Source organism: Coregonus lavaretus (genome assembly GCF_964263955.1).
Source record: "Coregonus lavaretus genome assembly, contig: HAP1_SCAFFOLD_6938, whole genome shotgun sequence".
NCBI lineage: Eukaryota > Metazoa > Chordata > Actinopteri > Salmoniformes > Salmonidae > Coregonus > Coregonus lavaretus.
Window position 1 is genome coordinate 17,807 of NW_028165559.1, and position 11,868 is coordinate 29,674.

General features: G+C 48.2%; 1 pseudogene across 1 annotated transcript; it reads right to left on the reverse strand.

The window, feature by feature from the left end:
- Positions 1-141: 141 nt before the first annotated feature.
- LOC311115727 (fibronectin-like) lies at positions 142-11,584 on the reverse strand (annotated as a pseudogene). The gene is made up of 22 exons (XR_014615359.1): positions 11,538-11,584; positions 11,369-11,470; positions 10,660-10,851; positions 8,475-8,666; positions 8,198-8,287; positions 7,685-7,949; positions 6,964-7,245; positions 6,437-6,591; positions 6,150-6,266; positions 5,717-5,986; positions 5,432-5,619; positions 5,210-5,296; positions 4,916-5,095; positions 4,362-4,642; positions 3,827-3,916; positions 2,732-3,204; positions 2,407-2,545; positions 2,039-2,203; positions 1,706-1,831; positions 1,422-1,528; positions 1,191-1,292; positions 142-1,077 (listed from the first exon to the last, which is right to left on the reverse strand). The product of XR_014615359.1 is annotated as a fibronectin-like (transcript).
- Between the last annotated feature and the right edge of the window lie 284 nt (positions 11,585-11,868).

Here is an 11,868-nt window from a genome sequence, read left to right on the forward strand (position 1 = left end):
TAAATGAATCCATTTTGAATTCGGCCTATAACACAAAATGTGGAATATGTCAAGAGGTATGAATACTTTCTGAAGGCACTGTAGGCCGATGCAGTGGATTGAGACGCAGCCCAATGCAAAAAAACATCTATCTTAAACTGATAGATTTTGATGGGGATATTTTTATTATGTTACTTAGATTGACGCACGGATTAATACTCTATGTATAAACAGTTATTCAAGAAACAGGCAATTCATGAGGTTATTTTCAATTTTATCAAAACAAGGGTCTCCATCAAACTTTGGCACCTTTTAGTACAAAAATAAAACCAGAATGAAGTTGACACACCCCAGTTCTCACATTCACACAACAATGCTGTGATTAAAGGGATAAATAAAATGCATTAGAGTTTCAAAATTACAACAACTCAGTGTCAATCACACACACAGTGCTACCCCTGTCTACACAACAGAGGCTACAGAAAAGGAAACATGATTTCAAACACTTGTCGACATGGCAACTACACCAACGTTCTCGCAAAACAGTGCTTTTGATTTCTGACTGTTTAAGATTTCATAGAAGTAAAAAAAAAAAAAAATAGATTACGACAAACGGTAATACTGGACAGGTAGTCTTTGAAATGTATAATTTGTAAAAGACAAGCACATCTGAACTGTGAACAAGCACACAAACACACACATTCAGGGACGGGGGAAGATTTGAATCTCTTTAAGGCACGAACGCAAGGAATGTTCCTTTTTGACCTCTTAAGTGTCTCAAAGGGGAATGACGAGAGACACACGACTTAACCAAAACTCTGAAAGTGCGCAGGGTTCTCTTAAGACTGTAGGAAGGCATAGGCCTACAGTCTGTAGCCGTGGTAGATATGGTTAAGCTGATCAGTAAGGCACAGATGTGTTAGTTCAGGCTTGTCTCTGACGGGACAGGGCCACCTCCTCTTCAAGGAGACTTGACAGACCATGGGTAAGGAAAGGGAGATGTATCTTTTACTCCAGGGGATTCTGGGGGATGTGTCCTTCTGCCAGTGCGTCTGCCAGTAGTTCAGGTCGAAGGCATTCGATGGGGCACTGGATGTTCTGTAGGAGACAGACAGACAAACAAGAGGTCATTATGGGTCCAACCTCCGCATGGGTTTTCAGGTTATAATCCAACATATTGTTGTGTTTTGAGAGCGTAGTCTATGACTCACCACTTTGCGTAGGGTGTTGGTGGGGTCTCTGTATCGGACGGGCTGCAGCAGACTAGACTCAACCTCAGCACCTGGTCTACGGCAGTTCTCACAACGCCAGCCCTGAGAGGAGGACAACACACATTACATTTACACACATGTTGGTAATTTAGCAGGTGCTCTTGTCCAAGTTGCATTCAACTAAGGTAGGTAAGACAAGCACATATCACAGCCATTGCCAGTAAAAGTGACCTGTTGTCCTCCATAGCAGGTGCAGGTACAGATGGCTCCCAGGTATTCCTTCTGCCACTGGTTACCAATCTGGTACATCTTCCCATCGTCATAGCAGCTGGACTCATCTGTAAACACACACGCAGGAGAAAGAATCACACACACACAGCCTTTGAGGTCACACAGGCAGACATTGGAACTGTACTTTGTTGTATTGTGACATGCTGCCATAGAGGACAGAGAAGTTATGGATTCTTCCTTTAATATCCAAACAAGGTGTGGTGGGAGGTTAAAGTGCTACTTACGTGGTTCACACTTGAACTCTCCCTTCCCGTTGCCCAGGCAGGTACAGCTCATCATGGGACCGTGCTCCTCCTGGCGCTCCCATTTCTCCCCGACACGGTAGTTGTTACCTCCATCATGACACCACTCTGTTGATGCACAGGAACAGAGGGAGAGAGAGGGAGAAAGAGACAACAAAAAAGGTCAGACATCTTGCATAACATCCCACACTGTCTCCCGGATTGGTGTAACCAATATGGCAACCATTCCACCCAGCCAATCAGGTGGCAAGGTTTCATAGGGATTAATAAAGTTTCTTAAATTGCACTGAATTTAAGAGGTAGTTAGATACTCACTAGAGGAGTCACATCGGAAGTGTCCACTGCCTAGTCCCAGACACCTGCACCACAGCTTGAAGCCCGTCTCAGACATGCGCTCCCACTCGGTCCCAACGTCATGGTAGGTGGCTGTGAAGGTGTCGTAGCACGAGTCCTTATCTGAGCCGGTGGAACCCTCTGTCACTAAAGCGGAAGAGAGGGGGTTAATTTCAACAGAGAATCACAGACTAAGTTATGTAAGTAAATGCCTATCTATGAACTGTATTTTCTGCCCGTGGAACAGCATGACCAAAACAACATCAGGATTCACTCATACCATCTATTCTATAGGTTAGATTTCAGTATTGGTCCTAGATCAGTTGTCATAGTTACTGCTGGTTCCTTACGGGTGTTGCCGGCGGTGATGATCTCCTCCAGGATCTTGTGTTTGAGTGCCCCCTTCAGGGCCTCTACGATAACGTTGTAGGAGGCTCCGCTGGTCAGGCCGATTAGAGTGGCACTGGTGGAGGTACCAGGCAGACGCATCTGAGATGGGAGGGAGAGAGAGAGAGAGGGAGAGAGGGAGGGAGGGAGGGAGGGGGAGAGAGAGAGAGAGAGAGAGAGAGAGAGAGAGAGGGAGGAAGGAAAGGGAAAGAGAGATGTCTCTTAGATGTGTATTTGTGTGTGTGTGTGTCTACAGTACATACTGGTGTCCATGCCGTGCCCTCTTACCTGGAACATCTTCTCGTTGACGTGTGTCAGAGGGTTGCAGGACACCAGGTACTCTGAACTCTGCTTGTAAGGCTTCCAGGCGATGGTGGTCTGGGTCTGGGCCTCTTGGGGGACTCCTGTGTCGTTCTCTGGAAAACCAAAGGGAGAGCCACCAGGCACGTTCACCCTCACCACTGGCACCCTGCGCCCCTCCGCGTCCGGAAGGGGCACAAACACCAGGGGTGTTTGGGGGTTCCCATAGGGTGTCTGGCCATTCCTAAAGGGTGCCTGGCCATTCCCATAGGGTGTCTGGGGGTTCTGGTGTCCGTTGTTGTACTCAGTGTACTCCACGTTCTGGCCCTGGCCGCCCAGGGTATGTAGGCCGTTCTTACCCACTACTGTTGGGACACTGTTCTCGTTTTCTTCAGGCACGTCCAGGTGGTCATAGCCCCCGGGGCGGTTGGGGAGTGGCAGTGTAAGCAGGGAGTCACGTTCTGGCCGGGAGAGAGGGGTTAGGAAGCAAGCGAGTTAGGGAGGGAGTAGGGAGTTAGGGGAGTTGCAGTAGCATAATGCTGCCAGCAGGGGGTGGCAGTATGTCCGCAGACTACAGCCACTATTGTACTGTAAAGCACTGCACTTCAGGTAGAAGTTGCCCCTAAGCACAGATCTAAGATCAGATTACCCTACCCCCATTTTGGTTTGAACCATTAAGGGGAGTGGAAAAATATCTGACCCTGTATCAGTGGTTTGGGCAAACATTTACTCCAAAGCCTGCAACTGCCGTCAATTTCTTTTGAATCGCTTGTTTATTCAAAAGGCATTCAAAGTGAGTGAGCGGTATTATTGTTTTAAAAGGCACAGCTATTTGTAACAGATGCTGGCACGACTACAAACGAAATCTAACATATAGGTCTATGAGCTGCTAGGCTGTTCTTACAATATTCTATTGCAACTATGCACATGTGCTGGGCTTCCAAAACCTTTCTTTGTAACATCACCATTCAGGTACAAAAAAATAAGGTTTTGGGCCGTGTGTGTATGTAGACGTGTGTGTATGTAGACGTGTGTGTATGTAGATGTGTGTGTATGTGTAAAGTGTGTATATGCTGTACTCACGAGTCCTGGCCGTGCCCACCAATGGGGTGCTTCTCTGGACATTCTGAAGAGCAATGATCTTGATGATGTACTCGGTGCCTGGTCTCAAACCTGAAAACATCCAACAACATCAACCATCAAACTCAGCTGGAGTAAATCAGATGTTGATTTGAGTCAATTAAGGTATTTTACATAAACTGGGCGGGTTGAGAGGCTTGAGCTTTCAGAGGGTGAAGAGGAAGGGGTGGAGTTTAAGAGGGTGAGGGTAACTTTGGAGAGAGAGAGAGAGAGAGAGAGAGAGAGAGAGAGAGAGAGAGAGAGAGAGAGAGAGAGAGAGAGAGAGAGAGAGAGAGAGAGAGAGAGAGAGAGAGAGAGAGAGAGAGAGAGAGAGAGAGAGAGAGAGAGAGAGAGAGAGAGAGAGAGAGAGAGAGAGAGAGAGAGAGAGAGAGAGAGAGAGAGAGAGAGAGAGAGAGAGAGAGAGAGAGAGAGAGAGAGAGAGAGAGAGAGAGAGAGAGAGAGAGAGAGAGAGAGAGAGAGGGCAGAGTTTGACGTTTACCAGAGATGGTGGCGTAGTTCTGGCCAGCGGGGGGCGGGGGGTAAGCTCATGGGGCTGCGCCCTGCCTGCCTCCTCGTAGGTGATGTAATATCCTGTGATGCGTGTGGCGGGTGGTTCCCAGCTGAAGGAGATGGAGTTGGGGGTCAGGGAGGTGAACTGGAGGTTGGTGGGGGAATGCACCGCTGGTTTGGCTGTGGTGGCCGTGAGGGTGAAGGGGGCACTGCGTGCATTACCACTGATGGTGTAGATGTGGATGGTGTAGGTGGTGCCTGGCTCCAGACCTGAGGGACATCATACACAACACACTGTCAGTCAGTCAAGATCCCACTCTGTACATGGGTAATGTAGTTTACTATAATGATGATAGTTTATGTGAAAGTGATGACGGATAGTTGACTGTATGGGAGCGATAATAGGTAATGTAGTTCACTTATAGATGAGAGTGGTGAAAGCTGGGTGATGTAGTCTACTGTAGATGAGAGTGGTGATGGGTAATGTTGTTGACTGTAGATAAGAGTGGTGATAGCTGGATAATGTAGTTGACTGTACAGTACCAGTGATGGTGTAGGTGCGCTGCTCTCCGGGGATTGTCTTCTTGATTGTGGGGCGGCTGCCGCTGAGAGGCTGAGCTTCGATGAGGTACCCAGTGATGGTCTCAATCTTAGCGCGCCAGGTCAGCGTGATGGCCGAGTCCTTCACGTCAGAGATACGCACACGCCGAGGAGGACTGATGTCTGGGGAGAGAGGGAGGGAGGCAGAGGAGAGAGAGAGAGAAAGAGAGGGAGAGGGTGAGTTACCAGTGAGTAAACCAGGGGCCAGTAAAGTTCAACTGTGTGAAAGCTGCTTACTGTCCAGCGTGGTGACCTCTCCCTCCAGGGTCGGCTGGTCACAGAGTTCTTCAGGGCGTAAACGTGCACTGTGTACGTAGTGGCCACCTACACAGGAAACACATTGTGACAGAGACATAAATACAGTGATAATACATTACCTGAATTTAGGCTGTTTAGCAGACCCCTTTATCTAGAACACAGTTATGACATACATTCAGAATACTGTAGGCTGTTATTTACCATGAGTCCTGGGACCACGGCACGTGTGGTGTCTGGGGCGATGGTCATCTCCTTGGTGGGTCCGTTGTTGTTCTTGGGGTTGACAACCACACGGTACCCAGACAGCCCGGGGCTGGGGGAGCGCCACGACACAGTGAAGGAGGAGTCACCAACTTCAGAGATGTCCAGATTGGTGGGGACAGGGATGGCTGGGGGTGGGGCAGGGATGGACATGAAGTATTCATGTGTGGTGTGTGTGTGCGCATGTCTGTGCGTCTGTATGCGTGTGTGTCTGGTATCTCCTACCTGTGGCCTGTGTGCCCACCAGTGGGGTGCTGGGGGTGCGTCCGTGCAGGGCGATGACCTTAACGGTGTACTCTGTGCCGGGGCGGAGATTCCTCAGCACCACGGTTTCGTCTGTCCCTCTGGGTGCCGGTCGCAGCTCTCTCTCGCCCTCCTCAGGGCTGGAGTACAGCACGCGGTATGATGTCACCGTGCCATCCGGACTGTCCCATGTGATCCTCAGAGAGGTGGAGTCCACCTCAGAGAAGGACAGGTCCTTGGGACGGTCCATTGCTGCAAGGAAACAGGGGGATGAAGGTCAGAAGGAAGGGAACATCAGAATAGCATACATTTCAACATTTCTTAAATTTTTCTATAATGACAGATCAAGGTTTTAGAAACAACTCTAACGAAACCGAATGCACGCATACACACATGTACACACACACACACGCACCTGTGATGGCGTTCTCTACCAGAGGTGTGGAAGGTTCTCCATCGGTTCCCAGAGCGGTCACACTCAGAACGTACTCCACCGTGGGCATCAAGCCAGTAAACGTAATCTCGGTCTGATCTAGAACACGGAGAGAGAGAGAGGTTGAGCACATCAGTATAGCTGTTGAAGCTAACAACAGAAGCTAAATCTCCTTTCTATCAATGTCTCACAACACCGTCACAAATGGCTGCCGTACATATGATCACAGATGGGCAGAGGACAGTGGAGAGAGCAGGGGCCAGTCTTACCAGGGGCCACCACCTCAGAGAAAGAGGGGCCCTGTCCGTTCTTGGGGACGCTGGTGACCCTGTAGCCCTTTGTTGGGCCCTGGGCCGGGGACCAGCGCACTGTGATGGTGTGTCCTTCACATCTGTCACATCCATGTTGGTGGGGCCCTCAACATCTACAGAGAAAGGAACAGGGAGGAAGGGAGTGAACGAAGGAGATATGGGAGGAAGATACAAATAATCTACACATGAATCTAAAACAAACATTCATATGATCATTCCTAACTACTGGTAGATCAAGGCATCATTTCCAGATACCCAAATAAATTAGAAATCTGAAATTGCAATAACGGACACTAGATGGCGACACCAGTTCAGAGCCTGTCCTGTCCCAGACATGAATGCATGAATATGTAATTGATCATGCGTAATTAATATGAACAAGGCACTTAACCCTAACTGCTCCTGTAAGTCTCTCTGGATAAGAGCGTCAGCGAAATGACTCAAATGTACATGTAATAAATGTGTATAAACCATCAGCCCCGTACCAGTCTTGTGAGTGACGTAGATGGGTGTGCTGGAGGCCGGGCTGTCCCCTCTCCCTGTCACAGCATAGACGGTGATGGTGTAGTCTGTCCCGGGGTTCAGGTTAGAGATGGTGGCCTCGGACTGGGAGCCGGGGACAGTGAACTCCTTAGCAGGGCTCTCTCCACCTGTCTCTCCATGGGTGATCCTGTAGTACCTCACGGTGACAGAGGGGGCGTCCCAGCGGATGGTGATGCTGGTGGGGCTGGAGGAGGTCACTTCCAAGTCGGTGGGGGCGTCAGAGACTAGTGGAGAGAAGATCAGGAAATAAGACACAGTTGTTGAGGATAGAAGACTAGACAGATTAGGAGTGAGAGAGAGAGAGAGGGGGGGGGACAGAGAGAGAGAGAGAGAGAGAGAGGGGATAGAGAGAGAGAGAGAGAGAGGGATAGAGAGAGAGAGAGAGAGAGAGAGAGAGAGAGAGAGAGTGAGAGAGAGAGAGAGAGAGAGAGAGGGGGGCAGAGAGAGGGGGACATAGAGAGAGAGAGAGAGAGAGGGGGGGGGGGACAGAGAGAGGGGGACATAGAGAGAGAGAGAGAGAGAGAGGACAGAGAGAGGGGACATAGAGAGAGAGAGAGAGAGAGAGAGAGAGAGTGACTGACTGACTGACTGACTGAGAGTGAAAGAGACTGAGAACATAGAACAATAACAGATAAAGACATGAAACCAATCTATACTACTCACTAGTAGCCTGAGTGCCAGTGAGAGCAGACTCTCCGTGTTCCCGCTGACAGCATAGACCTCAACACTGTACTCTGTCTCGGGGGCCAGGCCGGTCAGGGTGAAGTGGCTCCTGTCGGGGGCAGTCTCTCATCCTTGGCCCTGCCTCCGCTGTCATCTGGTAACGGATACGGTAGCCGGTGATCACGGCCCCAGGGGCCAGCCAGTGGATGGTGAAGGAGTTGGTCAGGACTTCAGCAAAGTCCAGGGCCAGTGGGAGAGTCCAGGGCTACAGAGGAGAAGAGAGACACATAGCCATGATCTACATGATATACACACTGTACGCATACACATCATACACATCATACACATCATACACATCATACACATCAACACATATCATACACATCATACACATCATACATATCATACACATCATACACATCATACACATCAGTTACTATTTGTGCAAAAATACCTGTGCATTTGTCTCTCTCTTTTAGCCTTATAAACTGTCCTGTGTCTGTCCATACTCACTTGTTCTCTGAGTGCCAGTGACTGGTGCGCTCTCTCTGTCCTCGTAAACACACACCACGCTCACCCTGTACTCTGTGTTGGGCAGCAGGTCTGGAGGAGAAATGGACAGGAAAACATTTAGCCTGTTAATGACCTCATAGTTAGTCTCAAAACCGACGACACAACACATGTATGACCCTCAGAGGTATATGATACACTACATATGACAGTAGTATTAGTGTTCTATTTAGTTCAGGGGTATAGTCATGAGGTCATAGGTCATGATGATGTCACTCACTCTGCAGCAGGAAGGTATTGGTGGCTCCGCCCACGTTGAGCTCCTTGACGTCGTCGTCGTTGCTGCCGGGGTGGTAGCGGATGACGAAGCGTGTGATGTCACTGGGCGTGGGGACGTTGGGGACGGTCCAGGTGACCCTCATGTGATCGGGGCCCACCCCTCCGAAGTTCAGGTTGGTGGGGGCGGGGACGGCTGTGGTGGGAGAGGGGGGGGGGGGGGGGGGGGGGGGGAAATTATGTGGTAACAATAGATACCTTTAAGGAATTTAACTTGATGGCTTCTATTCCCAAAAAGACCACAGTTAAAGGTAATGATAGATTAATTTATGACAATTTGACCATTTAATTACCACGATATGACCATTTTATCATGTAATTACCAGGTTAGACTATTTGACCATGTAATTACCAGGTTATGACTATTTGACCATGTAATTACCAGGTTATGACCATTTGACCATGTAATTACCAGGTTATGACCATTTGACCATGTAAAGCATAACTACAGTAAAGCATAACCAACAGGCATTTAGAATGAGAAATAATATAAGAGCATGCCAAGGAGAGTGGTGCTCCACACAGTTACCTCAAGGCCATCTGTGGCATGTCCAGATGGGACAAGTCAACCAGACAAGAGAGGACACATTAGAGAGCATGGCAGGTATGAAAGAAAAACCTGGATGCAATCAACAATGACATTATTGCTATGATCAGAATATATAACTACAACATGAGTATGTAAGGTTTGTGAGGCAGTATGTTCAGTTTTTAGCTTCTCTCCTAGCCCCCCCCCCACCCCCCGTAAAGTTGAAGGGTCAAATCACCAGTCTGGGTTTGCTTTCTGCGTGTGGCCGGCTCGCTCTCCCCTTCCTCCGTTATTGTAGTGACACTGATGTCATAATCACACCGGGCTCCAGCCCGCGCACCGTATAATAACCCGTCGACGAGTCCACCGTATCCACGATGATGGGCAAACTCTCGCCCGACGCCATAACCGTTATCCGGTAACTGGTGATGGCGGTAACGTTTACCAGGGCAGTCCAGCGCAGGCCGATAGTGGTGTCGGTGACGTCGACAAAGTGGAGGTCATTTAGCTTGGGTACGTCTGAAAGGTTAGAGTGCAAAGCGAGCGCAGGCAGAATAAGACATACAGACATAGAAACCATGACAACAGACAGACATAATCAAAGCACATGAATTAACGTTCCCAGAGATGCATAGCCTACACAGTGGGACAGACAACATTATACACTGTAGAATAACAACAGTAGCCATGCTGTTAAGAGTTATATTATCACACCCATAAATTACATTGACTAGATCAATGACAGGAAAGGATGCTCATGGGTTTTCAGAGCAATGGTTTTTCACAGGCATATTCACATGACATCTTCGATGAATTAACAGTTATACCTTCTCCATGCATAACTTATGAACAAACAATTACAGTTCAGCCAACGACCATGTTAGCAGGACAGTGTGCAATTGAGGCATCACAACGAACAAAATACATACATGTACTGCAATGGTAATTCAGAATAAAGAAGTGAGGATTTCTTCTGAAATTAAGAGTGCTTTTAGGAATTATCCTTCAATGGAAAGTGCTTTCAGCGTGATCAGCCGTTACAGGGAGGTTTCCTGGCAGGGAGATTCTGTACTTCAGAGAGAAGCCAGACTGGGAGGTTTATGGGAAGTTGGGCCCGTCCAGGAATAGCACTTTTATGGAACGTGTACCGGAGTGTGAAGTGGGAAGAATCGGAGTTGGGAACGATGAATATAAGAAGGGGTGGCAGAAATATTGAATCGTACTTCAACTTTCCTGGCCACGGATTGAGAAGGAAAGCTATCCAATAAACTCACACACACAGAGTGAACACACACACACACATTCAAACACTCCCCTTAAAACCAACCAATAGCGAAGACTCAGACAAAACCATTGAATGTGTTTGTGTGTGTGTACATGAGTGTATCTGTGTGTATGTACATGAGTGTATGTGTGTGTGTGTGTTTATGTGTGTCTTTCTTTCTGTCGGAGCAACAGAACACTAGCTCCACAGCAACAGACACTACCTGATCCTGAATCAGTTTAACCCTTCAACACAGCACAGCTCAACCTCAGCCCGTGCTTGGGTCCACTGATCTGAAATCAGCTGTGTGTAGCTGGGTGAGACAGCCAGTCCTACCTTGGGTGACAGTGGTGGACACAGGGACACTCTCCAGGTTTCCTTTGACAGTGTAGACAGAGACGTTGTACTCCACTCCTGGACTCAGGTTCTCCAGGATTAACTGGTTCTGGACCGGCTGGACAGACTCCTCCAGGGAGTGTCCTCTCTGCCCATTGGTCGGGGTACATGTCACTCTGTAGCCTGTGATGTCTGTAATAATAATAACAATAATAACAACAATAATAATAATAGTAATAATAATTATAATAAAAATACAATAATAATTTGGTGGGTGCTTGTATTTGTCCTATTTCATATATGTACAAGTGTGAATTATACGCATGTGTGAATTGGAAATGTGTTTTTTGCATCTCCCATCTCCCCCTGAGACACCCTCAGAGAGTGGGGTCACGGCCAAGGTATTTTAGGGGGGGGGGGGACAGGATGGCAGAGGAGACAGGGAAGTGAGCAGTGGAGTTAACCAACCTAGATCTGCTAGGATTACATGTAAGTACTTGTTACCATTTAAAAGAGAGAGAGGAGAGAGAGACAGAGAGAGAGAGAGAGAGAGAGAGAGAGAGAGAGAGAGAGAGAGAGAGAGAGAGAGAGAGAGAGAGAGAGAGAGAGAGAGAGAGAGAGAGAGAGAGAGAGAGAGAGAGAGAGAGAGAGAGAGAGAGAGAGAGAGAGAGAGACAGACATACTCCTACAGAGAGAAGCCTTGTCCTACTGGCACACGGTCTGAGGTAAGACAGGTCCAGACATAGTGATCCAGAGCCACAGTGAGCCTGTCCTGGTTCCTGGGCCTTGGGCAGTGTATCTGTGGTGTGAGCTGTAGGAGGGAGCAGAGTCAATATTTACCTGGCGTGTTGACGTTGCCCACAGGACAGTCAGCTCACCCGTGTCCACGTTCGACTGTGTCCTGAGGTCAGTGGGGGAGACAGTTCTGGAGGGGAAGAAACATCACATAAGTCTATACGTGGTAAAAGAAAACCTTGTGGCACATTTTCAAAGTCTACAGACTACCTTATGGTTTAAGTAAACTTACTGTGAGAACCTTAAAACAACCTCATTACTCCCTAACTTTACAAAATCAATATAGATGTGTTTTTTACCCCAAAATGGCCGCAGCAACAACACGTCTTCCTTGGAAAAGAGGTCTTCTGACCCCAATAAAATAAAATAAATCGTTGACCGGAGTCTCTCTCTCTTTCTTAGTTACTTACGAGT